The sequence below is a fragment of the Triturus cristatus genome, chromosome 11 (assembly GCF_964204655.1).
Source record: "Triturus cristatus chromosome 11, aTriCri1.1, whole genome shotgun sequence".
NCBI classification, from domain to species: Eukaryota; Metazoa; Chordata; class Amphibia; order Caudata; family Salamandridae; genus Triturus; species Triturus cristatus.
Window position 1 is genome coordinate 706088947 of NC_140594.1, and position 27982 is coordinate 706116928.

The following is a 27982-nucleotide window of genomic DNA, read 5'->3' on the forward strand; positions in this document are numbered from 1 at the left end:
CGGGGCATGAGGTGACGTGTTCAAACACGCCCTGTGGTGCGTTTTAAGAGGTAGTTTTAATCCCCTGCCCTATTATATACTAGGGGCTTACAGAGGAGGTCATGCTAATCATAGGGGGACCCCAACACATAGTGTGCCCTAGTGTATGTAGGTGTTTTCACTGTATTCTGAGTGTCTTTTAACATAGCACTGGCTCTAGGACTGGTTAGTCAGACTCAGTTACCACCAGTATCCTTCTGAAAAAGTTGAGGGTACAGGATGATTTTGCAACAAGGCTTGTTTCTGCTCTTCTGTTTGTTCTCTCTGCACGTTATACTTCTTCCTGCACTTTTCTTCGTCTTTGAGGACCTCTGTTGCTTCTTTCTGCATTTCTTTTTTTTCTTTCAGTGCGTTTTTCCTTCTTTCTTCACATGTCCTATCTCTGTAGGCATAGCTAGAAATTAGCATTTAAAAAACCTTTGAAATTGGATTTGGAATCTGCAAGGCTCCCCCACATACATGGAAATAGCCCCTGAGAGGTGCCGGTCACTGTGGCTGTCGGCAGGCCCACTGCCCCAGGTAGGTGGCTGTTCACAGGGCTTTGAATAGCCCAAGGAAGGGGGGCCCTTATGCCCCCTCCTATATGTATTATATGACCCCAGGATTTAGCCACCCAGGGTTTTTTTAAAAAGCAAGTGTGAGAGCCTGTGCTTGCTTTTTTGTTAAAAAAAAAACAATTGCTGCAAATTCCTGAACATTGAGATTTGGCTGCAATTATTTTTTTTTTAATGCTTTTATGCCATGGCGGTGTCCCAGGGGAACCCCAAGACCATGGCTTGGAGGTCAGGGTATTCCTACTCTGCCCCCTTTTCTTTATGTTTCACTTTTTTGGGAGGGGCTCAGTGTCCCAAGTTGGCTGCCAACACTTCTTGGTTAAAGCGTTGGCAGACAATCAGAGTGGCGCATTTCCTTGCATGAGCTCATCTTTTTTTTGTAAAGGCTTCGTGACCAGAGATATATCTATATTTTTCTTCTTAAATTTCTGAAAAACCACTGAACGGATTTACACCAAATAACAAAAAGCACAATCTGCGTTACAACATCTACCTTTCTGCCAAATTTGGTGTTTTTCCACCCGGCAGTTTGAGTTGTAGGTTTGACAACGTGTTCCTATGGGAATTAACATTGCAAACGTACCCTTTTTTCGCACCCCTATTTCTTGGTCCCCACTGCAGGGATCACCACAGAACCTACTTTGACACTTCTTTGGGAAACTTTCAAGAAGATTTGTCAAACGATGCCAAAGTTATAGGCAAGTCAAAAAATGCTTTCCCTAACAATAACTGCTTACTCGCGATAAATATATATAAATATATATATATGAACAGCAAGAGACCTCTGAGCCCAGAGGTCGAGATGAACACGCACTCAGACGGAATCCAATATCTTTTGTTGAAGTGAGTTTTAATCCAAGTTCAAAACAAACAAAACAACGCTATGCCCAACGCGTTTCGGTTCGTGACTCGAACCTTGGGTTCATAATTACCGGCTGCTCTGCCGGACGAACTACGCACCGCCCCACACAAGGAGCGCCGACTTTCAAAAAAGGGCATCACAGGATAAATATATATATATATATATATATTCACTGAAAAAACCATAGGTTTCAGGGGGGTTATAGTTAGCTGGACATTTCACTCGTACAAAACCATTGAAATTCCCCCATTATAGTTAGTTCAGCTAACTATAACTCGCGTGACTGCAATCCACTGCTGATGACGACAAATATTACATCACTCATGACATGGTCAGTGACATCACTCATGACATCACTGATGACATCTCAAATGACATCACTGATGACATCATCCTTGTGTAAGAGTGGCAGACCTCCTCTTATCCTAATATAAACTTTAATACAGACACATTGAAAAATACAAACTAAAGTTTTGAAAACTATAGAGATACCAATACCAGTTAGAACAACCTATTCAGTAATTCCAAAATCTACATATGCATCCACTCATTCATCAACACTTCTATATAGTCACTCATACATTTACTCAGTCATCATATGTACTCATCATACACCTATACATCCTGTTACACACCTACACGCATACACAGAGTTACTCACACACATACTCACACATGCAAATAAACATCCATTTACTTGCATATACAGCTATGCACACACCACTACACTTACTTCTACAGAAACATACACATACTTACTCTCTTAAACAATCATTTATAGAAACACATACTTATATGTACAGGAACTCTTCCAATCTCTCACTCTCATATATCCTCACTTATATACATCAATACTCACATATACTAGTTTAAAACATATGGACTTACTCATAAAGACACTATTGAGACAGTCATTCACTCTCTTACTCACCCATACACACACTCATCCACCCATACTGTCCTGCTCACATACTGTTTTCAAAACACATACAAACAGTGAGTCACTCATTCATGCATCTATATGCTAAGTAACATCCCCCACTGAACCATACAGACACTCATACTGATACTCTAAAAACGAACTAATAACCCATATACACACTCATGTAGCTACTCACCAACCCATGCAGCCACTCATACACAAAGTGAGACACTGATACAGATATTTAAATATTTAAACATTACTCACTAATACTTGTATTAACTAAGATACTGTTAATAAGTCAGTTATACAAAAGATTGTACAAAAGAAACCATCCATTTAGACACTTATATACCCATTTATTCTTCCATTAACCTTTAGATATACATATAAAAAAAATATTTATTTTTCAGAAAGACACATATTCACTGGATGATGTCATCAGTGATGTCATCAGTGATGTCATTTGAGATGTCATCAGTGATGTCATGAGTGATGTCACTGACCATGTCATGAGCGATGTAATATGTGACGTCATCAGCAGTGGATTGCGGTCACGTGAGTTATAGTTAGCTGAACTAACTATAACGGGGGAATTTCAATGGTTTTGTACAAGTGAAATGTCCAGCTAACTATAGCATGTGTGATACCTATGGTTTTGTCAATGAATTTGGAAGGTTTTTTAAATGCTAATTCCTAACTATAACGTGTGTGAAACCTATGGTTTTTTAAGCGAATTTGCAAGGTTTTTTAAATGTTAATTTCTAACTATAACGTGTGTGAAACCTATGGTTTTTTTAGTGAATTTGTAAGGTTTTTTAAATGCTAATTTATGTATGTATTATTATATTTTTTATATATTTATTTTACAATAAACTACCTATGTATATAGTTATAGATTGACTGTATCCTGTAATATGGAATGGCTCAGCTCTTTTTTTTTTAATTTGGATAAAGTTGAACAGCATAGTTAATATCTTCTATAAACTTATAGACAGTTTAAATTTTTTTTTTTTTTAAGGGTTTTTCACGTGCGCGCACAGTGCAATTATTTTTATTAAACGAAATATTTTTTTTTGATTTACGAGGTCCTCTAGGGACCCCCTGCGAAGGTCTAGGGGGTCAGGGAGTGTCTTCCCTGCCTCCTTTTCATGTTTTAGAAATCGGGTTAAAAGTAATTCATTTCTGATGCGTGCGTGCACCGTGCGCGCATACATGCGAGCACCGTGAGCGCACGGCAAGTCATGTGATTACGAAACAACACTTTTCATTGATTCATAGTAGTTTCTGTTCCAGAATCTTCAAACACCTCACCCACTCCCCTCACTATTTCTTCTTATTTCCTGGGACAAGGAGCTGAACAGCTACTCTAGTAAAATTTTACTTGAAAATGGCAGAACAGCAGTCTACTTCAGGGAGTGAGGAGGAGACCTTTGTGGTACCACCAAGGAAGACCAAACAAAAAGACTCTTTCATCTGGAAATTCTTCACCTTTCCAGAGGGCCAAAAGAAGGTCAATGCCCCGAAGGTGACATGCACTATTTGTGGAAGTGTGTTATCCAGAGGAGATCCCACCAAGAAATATTCGTTTAGTATTTATTCTATGTTGAGACACTTCAAGACAGTGCATCCTGTACCTTATGCTCGAGAGCCAACTAGAGCCCTAAGAGACAACCCTCCACCTGCTCAGCCCAGCACATCATCTGCGGCTGCAGATTCTCCGTGTACCAGGTCACTGGACATCCGCCCCCTTTTCCAGAAGGTGCACATACATTGTAATGTGTGCAATGCTGTTCTTTGCTATGGTGAGAGCAGTATTAACTTGATCGAAAACAAAATACAGCAGCACACATGCTCCAGACCATAATTTTTTTCATTTATTGTTTTTGTTCTTGTTGAACAGTTTTTCATTACCAGTTTTTTTTGGTGCTCTAAAAAAATTAAAAAAAATACAAAATTGTTAAAAAACTAAAAAAAATATACAAAACAAAAAAGACAAAAAAACAGTTCTTTTCAGAACTCACTTCACTTCTCCAAGAAGAGCTATATTCCTAATATACTGTGTTGTAATTTTATTGAATGAATGTGTAGTGTATACATGAATGATTGAAATGATTGAAATGACTGAGTGAAGAGGAGGAAAGGACAGACAGAATGAGTGAGAAAAGGAAAGTATGATCAGTCATGAAAGGGAAGTGAAAGACTGACTGCAACAAAAGGACTAAGGGTAGAGGATACAGGTAAGAAGAGTGAATGAGTAAGGGAATGGCAGTGAGTAATGGAGAGTGATGGAGGGGGAGTGAGAAAAGGGGAGTAAGGGACGGAGATAGGAAAAGGGAGTAACAGATGAAGCGGATGAAGTACAGCAGGGTAAAGTGATTGAAAGTAAGAGAAGTGGAGTGATGGTGAGATAAGGGCTATGAGGATTAGAAAAGGGGGTAAGGGAAAGTGAGGGATGGGGAGTGAGGGGATGGAGGGATTTAGGAAACTGGAGTGAGAGAAAGGGAGTCAGGATTTCAATGAGCAAAGGAGAGTGAGGGAGAGTGAAGGAAAGAATGCGAAAAGGTGAAGGGGTGTGAGATACAGACAGGAGGAAGTGACGTAGGAGAATAGGAGTGACTATGAGTAAAGGATAGTGACAGTTAGGGAAGGTGAGGGAAGGAGAATGACGGAGAAGGTTAAAAAAGTAACATAGATGGAAAATGAGTGATGGAGAGAGGAGGAGTGGTAGAAACAGAGATGTTAAGGAAATTAAGGGTAAGACAGACAAAGGGAGAGAGACAGAGACAGAGAGCAAGGAACTGAGATGGAGTAAGGCAGTTAGAATGACTGAGACATATGGAGACAGGGAGAGAAACATGGTTGAAAAAATAGTGATGGAGGCAGTAAACCTAGGGGAGTAGTAGAGGAGTGAGGGAGTTACGAAAGAGCAGTAAAGGAAGAAGAGAGAGGGAAGGGGAATGAGAAAAGCAGAGTGTGGAGAAGTGAAGAAAAGGGAGCATGAAAGTGAAGGGGTGAGAAATACAGATATTTTAAACTTACCTGACCAACAAAATAACTTAAATAGAAATAAATGTTTGTTTTTAATTACAAGAAAAATGGATTACATTTCCTAAATTTTCTTTCTAGATCTGAAAAAAAAGAAAAAAGTAGTAATATTTAACAATACATTTTAGAATACAGTACACATATTTTCATATTTAACAAAGTAATTTTTTGCCCTTTTTTTGCTGTTTTCAGAAAATATTGAATTTCACTGAAAATAGTGATATCAATTGTATTCATCACTTAACAGCGGGCAAAAAAAGAAACAATCTGAAAGATTGTTTAAAAAAGCCCTGAATCTATCCTCAGTAAAACATACCTTGATAGAAATGCAACATATATATTAAAAATATCTTCTAAGAACAATAACTATTTGCAATAAATAACGTCTGTAAATCTTGTTGCTTAAGCACATACACCAAAATATTATCTGTCAAAGAAGTCCACAATAGAAACATTTACCTTTCCATGAGGCCAAATGGTAATTTTTAAATCCTTTTTAGGTGAAATATCCAATGGTAATCCTATAAAATCGAAATAATGGTTTCTTCAGATGCTGCAATTTGTATCTAAAATTTTGGTTTTAGAAAAATTAAGTAGGAATTTGGTAATTCTGCAGGCAAACGTTGCTTGAAAATCAATTGAGAATCATTACACAGTGTCCAGCCTTTTTCACATTTTAGATAAACTGTGTAATGACCAGAAGTTATAGAAGGTCCATCATGGAAAATTATTGCAACTGCAACAAAAGTCTTTCCTGATATTGATAATTGATTTCCTACAAACTTCTTTATTAAAGTGTCCAATTTTGTTCCATCAGCTCTACAACGTTGCATCATTAAAATTATATACCGTCCATATTTCTTTAAAAATACCGTTGATAACATTTCTGATTTACATTGAGAACATTCCATGTTGTGATTTACATCTTTAAGTAATTTACTAAAAGTCACTGATTTACTCTCTGGTAATGTTAAATGTATGAACCTTTCAGAATCAACATTAGTGCTGCATGTGTTCATACAGTTTTCACAACAATGTTCCCATTTATAAGAGAGACCAAACATATTTTCTATTTCTACCCCTTCATCTTCCAGTACCATAAGCATATACATTAAGAATTCCTGTGCATCTTGCTGGACATTTTGTGTAAACTGTGTACATCCAGAACATACATCTAAAAGATTTCTAACATCAGAAGCACTTTCTATTTTAGTTTTATCATTACTCAACCTCTCATAAAGGAAACTCAGCAGAGAACAAAATCTTTTTTCATGATTTAGTATTATCTGCTCTTGCAAACTTTCAAGATAAAATACAACATTCAGCACTACATTAGCGTAGCAGTTGACACCAGAGCTATTTTCAAAATGACAACCAACAACCTCTTCAACATTGTCCTTTTTCTTTTTGCTTGCAATCACATCACTCTCTTTTTGTTTTCTCTTCTGTACATCCTCATTACAGATATTCTCAATTCTCCTTTTCCGACAAACAACAGGTTTTTCAAACACAGGATACTGACCTAAATGAGGAGCATAGCTTCTTCTTAATCTATTATACTCCTTTACACAATTGGCATCAGCACTAACTTTTGAGTCATCAAAGTCTATCATGAATAAAACAGATAATTTTTTCACTCGTGACAAAGCAACATATGCCATACCTTCTTTAAACACACTAGATCCAATGTTTACAAAAGTACTATCTAGAGTTAATCCTTGAGATTTGTGAATAGTTACAGCATATGCTAGAGAAAACGGAAACTGCTTCCTACGTACATATAAGTCTTTCACAAGCAAAAAACGGACTGAACAACGACTAATGTCTTTAACCTCTTCAATCTGATCAAATTTTATTTTTAAAAATTCAATTCCATCTTTTTTCTGGTAATTAACAAAACCCACAACTTTACCCATAGCTCCATTCACTAAACCTTTTTCTACATTCAAATGACGTCTTAAAATTACTCGACAGTTCATACATACATAAAGATTCTTTCCTAAACCAGCTGTTTTCGATAAGTTTTTCTCTAGAGAATCCAATTTAGTTTTCAATTTGCCTGTCAATATAATAGTTATTCCTTCATGCTGTACTTTATCCACGGCTTCCATTTTCATAATCTCTTCATTTTCCAATTTCAAAAGTTCTTCATTGAATATAGAGCATTCATGTAGTGTTGGCATTAAGCAGATTACAGTATTTTTTTCTGCAATTTTCTTGTATATTTTCTCTGGAACTATTTGTCTTGTTGGAAACAAATTACATAGCAATCGACTCTGTAAAGCTTTTCTGCCATGTTCTGTGAGTAGTCCAATTCTGATATCTTTGAGAATACTTGCATAATCATCATCATTTGCTTGCCGCATATTGGTAATGAGTTCTTTGTACTCAAAGTATGACCAAATATTCACATTACCTATACTTCCTAATGACTTTTTCGTGTCTTCATGTGCAAGAGTATTAAATACTGGTTGTCCTTTAACTGGAGTGAGCTGCAGTAGATCCCCAAAAACTATAACATGTTTTCCTCCAAATAACACGTCATAGTCTGTCTTTAGAATTTGTTGCATTCTTAAATGCACAAAGGCAAGCATTAAGTTTGATACCATGCTTACCTCATCAATAATGAGAACTTTCATTTTCTTCAACACTCTTGAAACTTCAAAACATGCTTCTCCTGTTAGCTTGTGGTATTCTATTTTGTTCTCATGCTTTACTGGTAACATTAGCAAACGATGTAAGGTAATTCCTTTTATGTTATATGCTGCTAACCCAGTTGGAAGAGTAACAACACAAGACAAAGTTGAATCAGTTTTTCCTGTAGGTAGTTTCTAATTACTTTAATTAAGAAACTTTTTCCAGTTCCAGCTTGTCCACTCACATACATTCTGATTGGTTCAAATGATGTGCATGAGCACTCTTTATTTTCATGTAGTAATCCATGATCAATTTGTTTTGTGACTTCTTCATAAATTTGTTGTTGTTCATCATTCAGTTGTTGTTCCAAATTTGGTAAGTCTATTAAATCTTCCTGAGCTTGATTCATAGCTGTTTCCACTTCAGTCATGGCTATTGCAGCTTCATTTTCTACGATTGGTTGTCCTAGGGGATCTTGACTGAGCGTACCAGAACTTTGACTGTCTTGAGAACTGTTTCTAGCTACTTCAGCTGCAATTGTAGCTTCTTGTTCAATTTCTTCATTTAACATTTGTACATAATTTGTGAAAGTACTGCATTCTATGCTATCTTTACATGCATTAAAGGAATCTTCATAGCTCTGAAAATCTCCAAGTAATTCATCCTCTGAACGCCATGGTTTAAACAGCTGTAAAAGTGCTAAGTAGTAAAATTCCTTTTTGTCAGTAGTGTCGCAACTCAGCTTCCTGTGATTAATCAAACTTCCTTTTGTTTGTTTCACCAAACATCCTTCCTCACCAATGACTTTATATTTTCCATTGTTGATGTCTTCTGTGGCATTCCGTGTAAAAATTTAGTTCTGCAGCACTTCATAGAGACACATGTTCTCAAGATGATGACTTCTGTTTGGATAATATGTGTCCAACATATTTGTTTTCAAAATGTCTGTACTTTCTGGTTCGTTCTCTGCTAAATTTTCAATTTCTCGAATAGATTTCAGTACCCGATTTCGCATTCCTGCAAGGCCTAAACTTACCCAAATTATTCTTCTGGATTTGGAGTACAGACTTGCAGATGATAACCTATCTGAGCATTCGTATGACCCAATTTCTCGATGCGATAACATCTTTAAACTGAAACTGTATAGCTTTTTACTGACAGTCTTCTGGTGAGAAATCTCTTCCCACATTTCTTTCAATTCCGTTTTCTCAGATTTAGTGATGTAAGATGTGACATACCGAGCAACAGCAATAGAATTGTCAGCTACATACTGAATATCCATGTTAGCATTCCACATGGATAAAATGATTGGGTTGTAGTCATTTATATATTTTGACTCTTCTTTTCTTCTTAGGTTGTAGGTATTGTTTGGAGATTTTCTTGTAACGGTATGTCGCACAGCTGACATAAAACTGTTTACTCTTCCTTTTGAAAGAACAGGTCGTGGAAATCCAAATCGACATTTTGTGTAGAATTTATCTTTACTCTTGTACTTTCGTCGACAGTATTTTCCACACCGATGACTTTGGAAACGTAAAACTTGCTCTTTTAAGTTTTTTTCTTCTGTGCTATTAGGTATAGCACATGTTGCATATTCTTCAATGAAAGATAAAACTGCATCATCAGAATCTGTTCCAAATTTTGGGGCATCCTTGATCCACAACAGCATATAAATATGAGGAGCACCTCTTGCTTGGTACTCTTTTCTCCAAAAGAAATCCACAACTTCTCCAAGAGGTGGATTTTTTTTATTGCAGATGAAGGACATCATAGCCTCAAATCTATGATTGAAATATCTGCAAACATTAACCGGATCCAATGAGCACAATTCTCCTGCTGTCAAGTATTGGATGTTTTCAATATTTGAATTTGCCTCTCGAAGAAAATCCAGTAAATCATCCTAAGCGTACTCAGCACAGCTTAGGGTAAGGAACCATGTAGGAGTTCCTAAATTCCGTAACATACATTTCAATTCTCCATGGCGTCGGTACCAATATTCATTAGTTCCACGCTGACAAGCCATCAGATTAATCAATTGAGATTCCAAATGATCATCTCGCTGTTGCACTTTGTTCATAAAATCCTTTGCAGACACATTATGTAGATGTACTCCAGTTTTTAAAATGTGATTTACTGCATAAGATAGTGCAGACAAGTCACTTTCAAATAAAAGATGGAACAAATAAGGAATACTTTGACGAAATCTTGGATCTTCTGCATATAATCTTGTAGTCCGATACTCAGAAGCAGGAATCTGTACTGGACGTTCATCATATCGTCCACCCTTTCCTGTAGGAAACAGCTGAGGAAAACAACAAGCTTCCAAGCTCTCCTCCCATACACTCACGGGAGTTCCTTTTGCTTTTTTCATCTGAAACAGATCAATAGTGTTTCCCATAACTTCTTTAGAATGAAGAGGATGTATGCTGAAATGTTCATACATTTCTTCTTCTTTTGACTTATCCACTTTTTCAATTTGCCTAGTTGGTATTCCTGTGTCTGCTAGTAAAACTTCTTCATCTTCATCCATATAAATTGATTCATAGTACTTATAATTTCTTTTCAAATATAAATTTGCTCTTTGTACTTTTCGAACATCTACTAGCTCCTGACACATTTTCTTATTCTTTGTAGGTACACCATTAACCAGAATAACTAATGGTTCAGTTTCCAAACTATCTGCAACAATTGTTTCAATATTTTTTTTCAAATCTAATGGCAAATAGACAACTCTTCCTTTTAAACCTCTTTGTAAATCTGAAGGAGGTAATTTACCTGTTTTGGGCTCCATACGAACTATCGTCTGAAACGGATGGACACATTGAATGAGTATAGACTCATACGTATTTAAATCACTAAGTTCTTCAGGAATATCAACCAATTCTAAATTATTATGTACAGCTCTAGCTGGCATTTTATTTTCTTCTAACTTGTTATAACAGTATTTACAAATACGCTGATCTTCACCCAAATCAAAACAATTTTCCAGAAACAAATATGTAGCAAAATCCTTCCACTCATAATTATTTTCTTTTTCACTTTTTTTTATAGAGATCAACATTCCTTGTTTGAGTTTTATAATGGCTTCTCTGGCAACAAATACAAGTAATATTTGGTCTTTCATTAGAGATGATAGTAAATTTTGTCATTTGATCTTCAAAATTTTTACTAACAGAGGGTTCTACATTCTCTTCCACATTTTCTTCAATAACTGTGTCATTTCCTGCACTTTCTTGTTCTGGACCAAGGTAACAAAACTGAATATCATCAGTAACCTTCTCTACATCTGATACAGATCCACGCAACAGAGCACTATTCAACTCATTTAACTTTAGTGCTGGACTTTTAGCAAAATACAATCTTCTCACAAACTTTCTCATTTCAGTATGATGTACTGCCAGCATCCTAAAATGGTGAAAAACACTTTGACAAACTTTCCTAGAAATACAAGCCAGAGAATGTCCTTGCAAACCAGTATTCTTTCTCACTCTGCATGGATCTAGTCTTTGAAGCACCATAATCTTCTGTTTAACACTTTTTTTACTATATTCTCTTAGAAAGTCACGTAATTTATCAATAGATTATTGTCGTACAGTACAAATACTACTACAATTCCAAGTGTACACTGGGGCTTTAGGACGTTTCCCCATTACCTCATCAGCTAACACTTCTTCCTCATTTCTTGGAACCATTTTCTCCTTTTCCACTACACAACCATCATTAACTTCATAAGTTCGACCACTGGTGTCAACTGCATGCAGCAAACTATTACTTTGAAGATAACTCTCTTCATTAAAAAATGGTTCAGTACTTGAACTATGCTTCCATTCTCCTAAGAACACATTACAAAAGTTATTTTTTTCACTACTCTTTTCCTTTTGCTTTTTGACTTCATTACATTGACTATTTTATCTAATGTACGGATCCTGTTCAAAATTAAAATGGATAGTTTTCTTTCTAATTCCAAAGCCTTTGCAACAATTGATTCAATATGTTTCTTTTTCTTATAAAATATTGCTTTCTACCTATATTTTTTAACATCCTTTAGCAAATTGAACACCACTCTTCTCTGAAACATTTTTTTACGAATGTTTTGAAATTCTGTTTTTCTTTTTAAGTCATTCTTTCTTGCTTCTGATTGTACATTAGCATTTAGTATTTTCTTTCCATTGTCTTGTTGTTTTCTTCTTGAAACACTATTTGCAGTGGATATACTTTGTACATTTTTTCTATGTTTGAGGATATTTTAAAAAAAATCTTTAGTCTGCTTACCAGAAGACTTTTTCTTTTTTCCAACATGAGGTTCTTCAACTAATTTTTGTTGTCCAGTTGTCTTCAAATATAGATGTTTTTGCTGTTCTTTTCTCTTTCTTGATTTTATAGATATGTTTAATTTATTTCAGTGTTGTTCAGCAATACCTAAAGGAAACTAAAAAAAAAAATACCTTTATGTAATTTAAATATATTACTATATTTTTTTTGAGCTTTTCAAATCCTATCATATGAGCTGCCCCTTTCCTACGAGTGCAAGTCTTACAGAACAAGAGCAACACGAATTAAATCTCTGACAACAATTTCTGTGTGCAGACAGACTCATGGTGTGATTCTAGGCAGAAAATGATATTTGATTGGCAATTTCAAAGCACATTTACTACTGTGGTAGAGCAAGTGATAATTACTGTAACAGCCTGACACATTTTCCTTATAGTTTAGAGAGGCAGAAAAGAGCACATGTCCTAAAAGCTACTTGAGACCATGAGCATGTGGAACCTGTGTGAGTGATTAGACTAGAGCAAAGGAAATGAGCCTTGGTGATGTTGAATGTGTTAGCGTTACACACTGCTATCTGAAATACCACACAGTGCTGAATAGTAAGCATGGGAGTGCAGGAGAAGCAGCTGTATGTGTGCTAAGAGTGTGTTTCTGGAGACTGTGTATTGTCAGGTGCAAGAGAGATCTGCATGGACGCTTGCACAACTGCATGAAGACTGCAGAGATGTATGTAAGAGCACATGTGGTAAGGGTTAATTGGGCTTATGAACATGTAGGAACTACCTCACTCATTACAGTACTGCAAGGAAAATCTACCCTGTTGTTTTCAAATGTGTTAGGATTTGCCTCTCATCTGTGAGATGGTGATGTGTGCTGTTATGTTATGTTATGTTAAAAGAAATTTGTAACGCGCACTATCACCATAGGTTTCTTGGCGCTCAAATGACCAGTAGCGTGATTCAGGAGAGAGGGTTAAACATATGCAGAACGAAAGAGCAGAGTTTTTAAAAGTCTGCGAAAGGAATCGTACTGAGGACAGAGGCGGAGTGAAAGTGGCAGAGAGTTCCAGGTAGAGGAAGCCTGGACTGAAATACTCAAGCCACCGTGTTTCTTCCTTATAAATTTGGGGACCTCAAGGAGATTGAGAGAAGCTGAGCGAAGGGCCCTAGAGGGAATGTAGCGAGTCAGGCACGAAGAGATGAACGCAGGAGCTGCATTCGAGAGGGCCTTGAATGTGGAACATGCCAATTTGTAAGTGCAGCGCTTAGAGATGGGGAGCCAATGCAAACTAAAAAGGAGGGGAGTAACATGCTGATGTTTAGGCTGGTGGAAGATCAGACGGGCAGCTTGATTCTGAACCAGCTGAAGTCGATGAAGGAGACCGACTGGAATACCCGCATACAGCATATTGGCATAGTCAAGCCTTGAGGTAATGAGTGCGATAACAACTTGGGTCAAAGCATCTTTGGTAAGAAACCTGCTAATCTTGCGGATCCGCCTGAGATGGAAAAAACAGGCTGAAGTGACCGAATTGATTTGCGGTTTCATTGAAAGATCTTCTGAAATAATCACCCCGAGGCTTTTGACTGAGCGCACGGGAGTCGGTGCGGCCCCCAAGGATGTTGGCCAGTAGGTGGAATTCCATGGATGGTTAGGGCCACCTACCAAGACAAGCTCGGTCTTGGTAGGGTTCAGTTTTAAGTGGCTGTGATACATCCACTCAGCAATAGTCAGCATAGTGGTCTGAAAATTAACACGGGAGGAGGGAGAAGGGTCAATAGGAAAGATTAACTGAAGGTCGTCCGCATAATTAAAAATTGTAGCTGGGGAGTTACGGAGGGAGGCTAATAAGGGTTGGAGATACAAATTAAAAAGAAGCGGGGATAATGCCGAGCCTTGTGGGACTCCGCAAGGGAGAGAAACAAAAGGCGCGGACAAAGTGGAGAGATGGACGGACTGAGATCGCTGATGGAGAAAAGATCTGAGCCAGTCGAGGGCCACTCCCTGGATGCCGGCATTGTGGACACGGTCGATCAAGATGGTATGATCGACCGTGTCGAACGCCGCTGAGAGATCTAGTAGGACAAGGGCCTGAGATAAATTATTGTCAGCGCCCTTCCTGAGGGTGTCCAGGACTGCTACTATGACCGCCTCGGTGGAATGGAGGGGTCTGAATCCCGCTTGTTGAGGATCCAAACAAGAGGAATTCTCTATGAAAGAGCTCAAACAGCGGGTAACATAGGTCTCCAGAATTTTTCCTAAGTAGGGGAGGAGAGAGATCGGTCTATAATTGCTAAGTATGGTGGGGTCAGCATTAGACTTCTTCAGGATGGGTAGTATGGCGGCTTGCTTGAAAGAGAGAGGGACCTCCCCCTTTGCCAGAGAGTTGTTTAATAAAGCAAGGGGGGGGCCCGGACAGGCAAGGAAGGCCTCTCTCAGAATCTGTGGGGGGCAGCAATCGTTAGGGGAACCTGACTTAACTTTGAGGAGGAGTGAGGTGAATTCCTGAAGGGAGATAGGTGGAAATTCCGTCAAGATACTGGTGTTTCTGGGAGGAAGAGGGGGGGGGGACAGGAGATGCCGGGTTAGGGATATTGTTCCTAATGGTTATTATTTTCTCTATGAAATAAGAGTTGAGTGCGTTACAGAGGGTTTGGGTCGGCTGGGGCTGAGGGGTAACCCTGTCCGGCAAGGAAAGCTCATTTACTATCGAGAAGATGTCTTTCGATTTGTTGTTGGAGACCAAGATTAATTGGGAGAAGTATGCCGTCTTGGCTGCTAAGATCGCTTGTTTATAGGTTTTTAGAGCCCCGATATAGACAAGTTTTAACTGGGGGTCATAGTGGTGACGCCAACGACGTTCAGCTTGCCGCAAGGCAAGTTTATCTGCTTTAAGTTGGTCCGTGTACCATCGTTGCGCGTCATGGGGGCGCTTAGTTTTTATCTTGTTTAGAGCGGCTACTTTGTCACTGGCCTGGCGTATCCATTCTTCAAAGTTAGCTGCCTGAGCCTCAAGAGAGGTCAGAGATATGGGAGCAGAAGAGGCGAGGATGTCATGGAATTCGGACAGGTTAGCACTTTTCCAGTTACGGGCCATGAGATTCTTGATGCGGGGGGGAGGACACGGGGTGTGCAGATGAAGATAGAACGAGATGAAATAGTGGTCCGACCAGGGACAAGGGGAGACTAAAGGGGATGAGATATCAAGATCCGATGTCCAGACTTGGTCAAGGATATGACCCTTAAAGTGAGTGGGGGTGTGGATGTGTTGAGAAAGATTCATGCCTTTCAAAAGGTCGGAAAACTCGACCGATAATTGACTTTCATGAACATCTGAAGGCCAGTAATTAAAATCGCCAATCACCACAAGGTTAGCGTGGTCTATTGCTAGTTGGGCAATGGAGTCGCTGAAGAGTTTGGGGAAAAGAGGCATATAGTCAGGCGGTCGATATACAAGAACACACACGAAAGACGATTTAGGGGAAATAAATTTCAGTGCCAGGAGATCTGATTTAGGGATAGAAATTGCCGTAACCTCGGAGAAGATGTGCGTCGAGCGGATGATGGCCGCCACTCCACCACCAGACTTCCCCGCAGGCCGGTTAGTGTGTATAATATAGTAACCGGAAGGGATTGCTGCCAGAATATCCGGAGCTGAATCTTCAGTGATCCAGGTTTCTGCTAAAAGAAGGATATCTATGGTGCTTTGATGCAGCAGTTGGAAAATCTCAAGCTGATGGCGAATGAGGGAACGGGTATTGAGATAGTAGATCAGCAAAGAGGCAGAAATCAGCGATGGCAAAGGGGAAGAGTCATACACAGAGTCCGGTGCCGAGGGGTCAGAGGGAATGTGTATGCCACATGCTTGAGCCGCTCTGACAGCACGGGCAGGGATAGGACCTGAGGATCTCAATCTCATAAGCTCGGTAGAGGAATAAGAATAGAATTGGGCATTACGGCAGGGCCCTGGGCCTGGTCGGCCGCGGACGGGCGCAGACGGGCTTGACTTGTGCGTGACTTCGGCGCGAAGTCGGCGCTCCCGCTGCGCTCGTCCGCTGCGCTTCCTCCACACTGCCATTAAGTACCTGAGGCGAGGGAACACTAGACCGCTAACCTGCAAAGATGGCGTGCAGGGCGGAAGTGGTGTCGCGAGCAGGGAGTAGGAATCCTCGAGCTGACCCTCCGCACAAACGGCACAAAGCCGGGACGGAACGGGGTCACGAGGGAGTGCAAGCAGGTAAGAACAAAAGTACAATACAATGTTTAAAAGCGAAGCTTTTTAAGCGTAATCATTAAAATCATTAAAGCTGTACGATTCCATAGGCATAAACAGAGTCCGCATCAGCATGCCACACGCAGCCTCAATCGCCGCGTTTGGTCAATGGACTGAGCTATAACGAAAGTTAAATACCCTTCACGCTCGGCAGCACTAGACCGCTAACCTGCAAAGATGGCGTGCAGGGCGGAAGTGGTGTCGCGAGCAGGGAGTAGGAATCCTCGAGCTGACCCTCCGCACAAACGGCACAAAGCCGGGACGGAACGGGGTCACGAGGGAGTGCAAGCAGGTAAGAACAAAAGTACAATACAATGTTTAAAAGCGAAGCTTTTTAAGCGTAATCATTAAAATCATTAAAGCTGTACGATTCCATAGGCATAAACAGAGTCCGCATCAGCATGCCACACGCAGCCTCAATCGCCGCGTTTGGTCAATGGACTGAGCTATAACGAAAGTTAAATACCCTTCACGCTCGGCAGCACTAGACCGCTAACCTGCAAAGATGGCGTGCAGGGCGGAAGTGGTGTCGCGAGCAGGGAGTAGGAATCCTCGAGCTGACCCTCCGCACAAACGGCACAAAGCCGGGACGGAACGGGGTCACGAGGGAGTGCAAGCAGGTAAGAACAAAAGTACAATACAATGTTTAAAAGCGAAGCTTTTTAAGCGTAATCATTAAAATCATTAAAGCTGTACGATTCCATAGGCATAAACAGAGTCCGCATCAGCATGCCACACGCAGCCTCAATCGCCGCGTTTGGTCAATGGACTGAGCTATAACGAAAGTTAAATACCCTTCACGCTCGGCAGCACTAGACCGCTAACCTGCAAAGATGGCGTGCAGGGCGGAAGTGGTGTCGCGAGCAGGGAGTAGGAATCCTCGAGCTGACCCTCCGCACAAACGGCACAAAGCCGGGACGGAACGGGGTCACGAGGGAGTGCAAGCAGGTAAGAACAAAAGTACAATACAATGTTTAAAAGCGAAGCTTTTTAAGCGTAATCATTAAAATCATTAAAGCTGTACGATTCCATAGGCATAAACAGAGTCCGCATCAGCATGCCACACGCAGCCTCAATCGCCGCGAACCATCACAGTTCAAGAAAACAAGCTGCCCCTTTCCTACGAGTGCAAGTCTTACAGAACAAGAGCAACACAAATTAAATCTCTGACAACAATTTCTGTGTGCACACAGACTCATGGTGGGATTCTAGGCAGAAAACGATATTTGATTGGCAATTTCAAAGCACATTTACTACTGTGGTAGAGCAAGTGATAATTACTGTAACAGCCTGAAACATTTTCCTTATAGTTTAGACAGGCAGAAAAGAGCACATGTCCTAACAGCTACTTGAGACCATGAGCATGTGGAACCTGGATGAGTGATTAGACTTAGAGCAAAGGAAATGAGCCTTGGTGATGTTGAATGTGTTAGCGTTACACACTGCTATCTGAAATACCACACAGTGCTGAATAGTAAGCATGGGAGTGCAGGAGAAGCAGCTGCCTGTGTGCTAAGAGTGTGTTTCTGGAGACTGTGTATTGTCAGGTGCAAGAGAGATCTGCATGGACGCTTGCACAACTGCATGAAGACTGCAGAGATGTATGTAAGATCACCTGTGGTAAGGGTTAATTGGAGTTTTGAACATGTCGGAACTACCTCACCCATTGCAGGAGTGGAAGGAAAATCTACCCTGTTGTTTTCAAATGTGTTAGCATTTGCCTCTCATCTGTGAGATAGTGATTTCTGCTGAATGCTAACCATCACAGTTCAAGAAAACAAGCTGCCCCTTTCCTACGAGTGCAAGTCTTACAGAACAAGAGCAACACGAATTAAATCTCTGACAACAATTCCTGTGTGCACACAGACTCATGGTGTGATTCTAGGCACAAAACAGTATTCCTGGGTGATACCAGTACACCTTAACTTATGGTAAAGACATACTCCATAATATCTTACAAGTTCAAGGCAGTTAAATATCTTTCAAAACATAAAAATGTAAAACACAACTTTAAAAGAAGAAACACATTTCTATTATGTATATCAAAATACACCACATACATCCCCATCAAATTCATAACTTACCTTTAAAAGTAGTTAGTTGAGAAAGAAATGTGCCACTCACACAGCAGATTATCAGAGTCAGAATCTCTGAGCTGTACTCCTCTCACCAGAACCACTAAATGGCAAAATGTCCCTCTCTTTTTTCACACATATACATGTTAACTTCAAATCACATTGCTTCCCACATATTGTTTAAATGGAAACACACATTTCTATTGGTTGCAAATTTCAACCCTTTCCAAATTATTCCTACCCCCAACATGACTTCTGCCTGCTACCATAGCAACAGATCATGGAACACCGGTGTGAGCAGAGGTCAGAAGTTCAGCACACAATGTTTCTAATCCAAAGAGCAAGAGTGCTTGACTTTTCAAACCTTACAGCATATCCAAAGTAATCTTCTGAGGGAACACATTTTTCTGAACCAATACAAAACATGCTTTTAAAAATTTAAACATACAGCCTAGTTTTTAGTGTTGAATGGTCTGAAACCGCCAATGAGTTCTTTTTATTAAAAAAAAAGTATGTAAGCCCCATTTTACAACTATCTTTCTTTTCATATTGCCATTCTACTGAAAGACACCTTCTGAGTGCATCCAGATCTCCTTGAAAGATGTTCACAGTGTGGATTGTAGGTCATAGCTATGTCTACTGGAGTGAAAAGTATGCGGAAAAAATAGGTATTGTGAAAGACCTTGCTTTGTCAAATGTAGACATTAAATGGATTGGTCAGAGAGGGTTAAAGTGGCACCAATTAATGCCTTTGGTGAAATCCTTTCTACATCTCCCACAGCCTGACCTTATAATTGTGCACTGTGGTGGAAATTACCTAGGCACTTTAACTGGGGTAGGTCTGGAAATGCTTGTTAAGGACACCTTTGTGCAATTGATGTCACTTTTTCCACAAACTACCTTTGTATATTCTAATATATGCCAAAGGCAAAAGTGGAACTGGTCCAACCAATATTGTCCGCAGATTGAGAAAGCAAAAAAGCACGTCAATAAGTCTGTTTCTGCTTTCCTCAGAGACTATGGTATGGGTTCTATATACCACAACAACTTGCGTTACAACATGCAAGGCATTTATAGAGGAGACGGTGTACATTTCACAGATGAAGGGAACAGAGTCTTCCTCTTGAACTTTATACTCTTCATCGGTACTTACTTGTAGGTACAAAAAAACACTCAATGAACGGAATGGCTCTTTTTAGAGCCAACCAACATCTAAACACTTAAACTTGATTTTTAATTCTATTTTTTTTATGAATTTTTGCCGCCGTGCGCCCACCGCGCAATATTTATAAAATGGTTTTTTTTTGGGGACCTTAGGGGTCTTTTATGGTCCCCCTGAGAAGGCCTAGGGGGTCAGGGACTCTCTACCCTGCCCCCTTTTCACGTTTTCCACTTGTGTTTTTAGCTCTCTTCTGCCTCTAAAACTCAAAATGGCGGCTGGGGGGGTGCGCGCACCCCGCGATTTTTTGAAAAAAAATAAAATGTTTATTTCACCCTTCGGGGTCCTTCAGGGACCCCCTGACAAAGGCTAGGGGGTCAGGGACTCTCTACCCTGCCCCCTTTTCACGTTCTCCACTTGTGTTTTTAGCTCTCTTCTGCCTCTAAAACTCAAAACGCGCACCCCGCGATTTTTTGAAAAAAAAATAAAATGTTTTTTTCACCCTTCGGGGTCCTTCAGGGATCCCCTGACAAAGGCTAGGGGGTCAGGGACTCTCTACCCTGCCCCCTTTTCACGTTCTCCACTTGTGTTTTTAGCTCTCTTCTGCCTCTAAAACTCAAAATGGCGGCTGGGGGGTGCGCGCACCGTGCGCGCAACCCGCGATTTTTTGAAAAAAAATAAAATGTTTTTTTCACCCTTCGGGGTCCTTCAGAGACCCTCTGACAAAGGCTAGGGGGTCAGAAACTCTCTACTCTGCCCCCTTTTCACGTTCTCCACCTTTCTTTTTCACTGTCACACACAAAATGGCGTCCGACACTTCCTGATTTTGGCCGATTGGAATGTTGACTGACATCTAACCACCAATCAGAATTACGCTCACGGACATTTGGTGCGCCCCCCGTGCGAGCACCGTGCGCGCACGGTGCGCGCATATAGATATTTATGTACTTTTAACTGCAATTTTCTCAGGAACTACTGAACAGATTGACACCATATATGCAAAAGGCACATGCCTGACCTGAGGACTACATCTTTGCCAAATTTCAAGTAATTCTGTTCAGCCGTTCGGGCTGTACCTTCGACTAAAGGTCCTATGGGAAAATGCATGGGGAAAACGCGTTTTGGGACCCCCCTTTTTTCTCAGCCCCCGCTTGACGAATCACCCCGAGACTTTGAGGGTAGGAGCTGAGCGGAGCGCCCCATTAGTTTTGAAAATTTCACGAAGATAAGTCAACCGGCGCCAAAGTTATTCAAAATAAAATGTTCAGATTTCCTATGGGAACTCGGTCCTAGCTATAACTATCTACTGGCGACTGCCAGTAGATAATATACATATATATATATACTTATTTATTTATCAAAGCTCCAAGGTTCCCACCTGTGGGGACGCACTCTGACATCCACTGCAGCAACCTTCATGAGGTAAAAGCCGGATCGGCGGGCAGATCTAGTTTACAGCATGCCTGTCGATTCTCGCCTGACGCGTTGGTTTGTGGGTCTTGTAGTATGTGTCTTAGTTGTGTGCCGCTGTCTGAGACATTTCAAGCCCACAAATGGGCTTCCACTCACACATCCGGCTTGTCAATCCTCTATGGATGCCTCCACATTGAGACTCCGTGATTCGGAGCTATATATATACATTCTTAACTACCAAACTATGTTTCGTACGTTAAAAATTAAATATAAATCAGCATTTCCCATAGAAGGACCTAACCAGTAGGAAAAAATCTAACTAATTCAACCAATAAAATAAAACTATAAATAACTTTACCTAAACAAAGCAGATAAACAATAAATCAACAATTTAAAAGGCAAACTAATCTAAACAACTTAAAGTTAAAAAACTGCAAACGCTGCAAGATGAGGAAACTGCTGGATTCTCTTACCAGACCATTAAAGAAGAAATATATATATCTTAACAACTACCAAACCAAGTTAGTAAATCTTATATTAAAACTAAAATGTACTTGTTAATAAACTTAAGAAAGTAAAATAATAAATAATAAATAAAACACTTTCAAACTTCTATCTCTTTACATAGACTTCCTAAAAGACATAACTGTGACTTGAAAAAGCAATAAACTGTCAGAAAACAATAGTTACCAGAAACCAGCAAAGAGATGTAGAAAAATAAATATACATAGATTATTAAAAAACTATCAATTCACCTAAATAGTGAGTAAAAATAAACTTGACAAATAACCTCTACTACAAGCTACAAACAGATTAACATTTAAAATGAATCTAACTTTTCTTTTTGTCTAACAGAAAAAAACACCTGCTCCACATTAGAACCACCCCAACTGACAAGCTGCAAAACTGTGTGGCACATATAAGCCGGACATATATCTAAGTATTAAGTATACAAAATAGCAATTGCATAATTTTACATGTAAATAAAAAAATGTACAAACTTTAAAATGTGGTATATATTTATACTGATACAGTACTTTCAGATACAATGACAAAGGCAGCAAAGTACATAACTGTGTAGAAAGGAAAGCATTTAATAAATTACATGGGCTACACCTACAGCCAAGAAAATGCATCAACAGAAAATATAAATTGGAAATGTACCAAATATTATTCTGATGCATGCAATGGGAAGGCAACTACAAAAGATGATATTGTAATTCAAGTAAGAGAGCACAACCACCCCCAAAATGTGGCAGAAATCGAATTAAGGGAGAAATTGTAGTATATAAGAGAGGGAATCCCTAGTTCCCAGGAACCCACAACCAAAATCCTTAAAGATATACTACCTAAAGTCCCCAAATATATTACAAGTCAACAACCACCTATACCCATTTTAAAACATTCAAGTACATGGACTAAAATAGCCACCAGCAATATTCCACCTGCCCGTAGAAGATGCCAAGACATTGAAGCAAGATGGTGACTGAGTAGCAGCCTCGTAAGCTGCTCTTTACCCACTGTTCCAAGTGAACGGAGAGTGGCTTTACTTGATTCGGCATGCAGTTATGCCTTAGCCCTGCTCCGGTAGTGAAGTGGAAGATCTGCTGGCCAATTCAGGTCTGGGTACTGGTGCTGGTGGTGACTATGGCCTCCTGCATTGATCAGTGGGCGACATGAACTCCAAAAAGCAGCCATAATGACATTTCGGCAGAAAGAGCAGTGGAAAATTATCTGGCACAGAGGAGAGAGTGCCATGAATTCAGCAAGGGGGCCGGACATCTCCCAGCAGTACGCATTAGGCAGAAAGTGGTCCGAGGGGAGATTACAGTCTGGTAAAGCTGTTGGAGTTGACAGGATTCCATTAGAATTTGATAATGTTTTTTTCCACCCTGCTAGGGCTTGATCTAGTGGAGACATACTTACAGGTGCAAAAAGGGCAAGTTTTTTATTCTTTTAGGACAATCCCGCTCGAGTTTGAGAAACGATGCTTCAAAATATTGGATGATATGATATGCAGATTCATTTGGCCATATGCAAAAACCAAAAGGGCAATAAAATAGACGACATTCCCTAGGGGTGGAGTGGGTGGGCTGTCCCAAATTTGAAACTCTACCATGGGTGGCTGTGCTCCAGTACATGTGCTCCCTGATTGGGGGGCATGCAAAAGATCGGTGGGATGGAGGAAATATTCCCCCAAATTTCTGCTTTTCCTTGGGGGAAAGGCTAGAAGTTGCTTTTTGAGGCACATAGAACCCAGTTATTACCTACAGGTCGAGGATTTTCTTCACATGAAAGCCTGAGGCCCAAAGGGCTTTGCCAAGGACGCTCTAATGGAGCTACTAGGGAGGAGGAAGGGGATTAGAATTAGTCAGATATATAGGGGTCTGAGTGTTTTGTCACAGAATGATCTCCAGTAATACAGTGATGAATGGCGAAAGAAGCTGAGCATGTCAGACTGTTGTTTTTATGAATCCCTTGAGCTAGGCCGCACTCTGTTGTGTTCGGCCAGTTTGCATGAGAAATATTAAAAAATGATTTTCAACCTATATTATACACCGGCAAAAAATGCCGAATGGGGCGAGGGGTGGCTGGTAGGCATCAGCTGCCCTCACTGTCAAAGTCTGGGGGGGATGTGGTTCATATGTTCAGTACATGTCCTGCCATAGAAACGCTTAAGTGTGATATTACAAAGTTCATGAAAACTATGTTAAAAGTTAATGTTGCTCTGACCTCCCAGGTAATATTGTTCGGCATGCACAGTGAGGTGAGTATCAGACCGGATCACTTTTTTTTGTTTATGGCCATGCCAGTGGTTTGTATCTGTATTTCATCAGTCTGGCTAGGTTCACATTCCCCATCATTTCAACAATGGCTTGCACGTCTGTTGTCAAAAATTCTTTGTATGCACGTAAAAAAAGGACAGCCAGGAAGAAGGCGAACCAGATCTGGACTCCTATTCAGTACTGGGTTGGTGCACTCCAGTCAGCTTAAGGGGGTCCAGATGTTAAACAAGATCTCCCGGGATGAGAGAGAGAATTTCATGGCTATCATAGATCAGATGTGCACAACTCTCTCAGGTACAACAATGATGCAATATCAAAGTAAGATAGAACCACCTTACGCACTTGTATTGCCTGAAAATTGGCTGATTTCAGTAATATTAGTTGCATTGTTTTTTTTAACCTTGAGTATGAATTGCATGTTTTCAATGTTTCAATAATGGATACTGATATTAGTGTGTTGTTGAGTAATGTTTAATGCACTTTTTGCACTTTATTTGCTGAGTGGCACTTTATATGGCCTCTATGACCTATTAGCAGTGTCTTTATATCATAAATTAAGTGTAACTAGGCTGAGCCCAATGTGGTGGTTTTAACTTGGTTCTAGCATCTTAGTAAATTTGGGAGTTGGTTTTAATTCTTTTTGGGCTGAATCTGCAATTGTGTATCTTGCTCTTTGTACTTTACATATACACAAGGTAACTTTATGAACTTTTTGGTTAGTACTCTGAGTTGTATGTATCTTTTTTTTTACTTTTGACAACTCTTCTCTTGTGTTTTTATATTTATACTTGACAAATCTGCAATAAAAATATGTTTTTTAAAGATGTCAAGACATACAAATACCTGCACATTTAACAATGACACATAATGCAGAACCTTTCCTTTTGCATGACAACCTAAAAATGAGGAGCAAATCCTAATATTCTCTACAGAAAATAACCTACTAAAGGTCAGTCAATGTCAAACATGGATGATTGATGGGACCTTAAAAATATGTGTCCCAAACCATTCACTCAGATATACATCACACATGGTGAATATCAAAATACAAACATCCCTTTTATATATGCCCTACCACCAAATAAACAAAGCAGCACTTACTATGACTCTTAAACCACATTAAACATAAAACAGATAACCACTACAACTAAAACATAATCATAGATGTTAAGCAAACCATGACTCAAACCATTTTAAACACATACCCCCACACAGCCATACAAAGCCTTTACTATAATTTCAATCAATGCATATGGAGACACCTCGAAGATTCTGCACTAACGGGCATATTTATGGGAGTGGTGACGTAGGGCAGCTCAGCAAGTTACCTTTCTGTGCTGCCCTGCGCAACAGGGAAAGGGCAGGAATGGACTGTATTTATCCAATATGGTGCATTTCTGTTGTTTCCACATGCGCTTGTGCCGTTTTGGCAGCCTAGCGCCAACGAAGGCACCCTTGCATCATGGTGCAAGGGTGCGTGCATTACAGGCAAGATTGTTTTTATGCAGGAAGGGGCATCTTCCTGCACGAAATCTAAACAAAAATAACAAACCATTTTCTTATAAATATTAAATTTTATTACATCCATCAAAAAAAGTAAATGAAATTCCAATATTAATGAGACAATAAAATTATATAAAATGATTTAAACAAAAAATGTAAGCATCACCAACCAAGCAACTAAAAGTAATCTCAATCCATGACATAAATTAATTACAACACATAAACAACTCAATTTCAAATAACAATCACATAATATTTACACAAACATAAAATATCATATTCCCCACCCAAACGAAATTAAATAAATACAACTTACAGTTATGTAGGTGCAGATCTACCTCTGTATCCCCATAGTCATAAATAGTAACCCACTAAAAATGGGTAAAGCATTGTCTATAAAGCTAAAAAAAAAAAGCAAACATAAATAAAATAGAGATCCCACAAAGCAATCCATAGTATCTAGAAACCACAAAAAACCCCAGCAAGTGTTATAAAAAAAATAAACACTCCAGAAAACCCCCAAAAAAGGAATACATTAAAAGGCATTGGTTATTTATAAACCAAAACCAAAACTGAATTCCTTTAAAAAAAAAATGGAAACTCCTAATATCCACACGGCACGTTTGCAGACAAAAACCTATAAAGAAATTTAGAAATAACCACCAGCAATTCATTATATTCCCCAAAATACATATAAATCTCACTTAACCATCAAAATATAAGTAGCATAACACAATTTAACATAACATAATGATCATTAGTAAACTAGTGCATGAAACCCAAAACACTACTATTAATGCATCTATCTAGATATAACATAAAGCCACAAACAACACTATAGCTAACTTGTAGACCTCGCCCCTAAAATATCAGGACCTTACCGCGACATGGTTCTGGGAAAGTAGAGTAAAAATAGCACAAATCGATCCCAAAATAGAAGGTAGTTGTAAAAAAATGTCTCCTAAATGAAACAACAGAATGACTATCTCCACTTAGTACTGAATGGGAAATAATGTACGAATGTTGAATAAATGTATGAATTAAAAAAATATATATATTGAACATGTAAAGCATGTAAAAAATATTTTTAAATATTTAATAAATATAAAGTATACATTAAATATTTGTATAAAATATATACACGTATTTAATATTTACAAAAAACTGAAAATAAAAGTGGAAAATATAAAACACAATAAATATAATTTACTTTTTTTCTAAATAATAACAAATCATGAAAACAATGTATTCACTTGAATTTATATAAATGATATTTTTCCATTTGAAATATATATATGCATAAAATGTAAAATTATACAATCAATAAACTTTTACAACAAATAAAATGAGAAAAATATGTTACATGTCTTTATTCTATAAAAAAATGATTAATTATATTATTTCAAACAAACATACAACTAAGGGGTCGATTACGATGTCGTTCAGAAAGCAATCCAACCAAATTGTTTTGGAATGCTTGCCAAACGACTCGGCTACGGGGAGTCCGACCGACTGATTATAATGTGTCCAAACACCGTTCGGTCGGACTCCCATTGACTTTAATGGGAACCTGTGTTCCGAACGAGAACACAGGCTCCCATTGAAAAAAGAGGTGGTTGGGGAAAACCTTGCACACTGTGGCGGGCACCCCATACTGCCTGTCAAAACACTGTGCATACATGGAAAGGGGAGACCCATGGGAACCCCCACGGGCCGATTCGGAGGGCCCCAGGTGAAAGGGGGACTGCAATGGCCCCCAAAGTCAGATTCTGACAGCCAATCCGTGTGTGAACAACTGATTTGGAACGGCTGTCCGCGTTCGACATCCTAATCCCTCGCTCGGAAACGCGGTCCATAGAACTGTACGAGTTGGCTCTGACCGACTAGGTTACTCCGAATGCCATTTGGAACTGAGTCCGACAGTTCGAATAGTTTCCAGACATCATAATCGGACGGTAGGAAATGTTTCTGAGTTGGTCGGAAACAAGGCTCCCAAATCAAATTTGACTTATTTGGATGCAGTTCGGAGCCTTTCCGAATGACATTGTAATCGGCCCCTAAGTATTTTTTTTATATTTTTAAGCACCAATAATACTAATAAAATAACACAAACTATCTGTACTATATACACATACAATTAAAATAAGGATTTCAGACTAAAATTATAAAATTAAATAATCACACTTCAACATCAACCATTTTTAAAAAAATGGTTAGACACTAAAAGGGTGACATTTACTATTCTCAACCCAATTGAAACCAATATGAGGAAGACGTGGGACACTAAAGGGGTGACATTTACTATTCCCACTCCAATCTTATTGGTTTGGGGAAGACATTGGACACTAAAATGGAGTAATTTACTATTCCCACTTCAATTCAACCATATTGGGGGAAGGTGTTGGACACTAAAGGGATAATATTTAATATTCCCTGTCC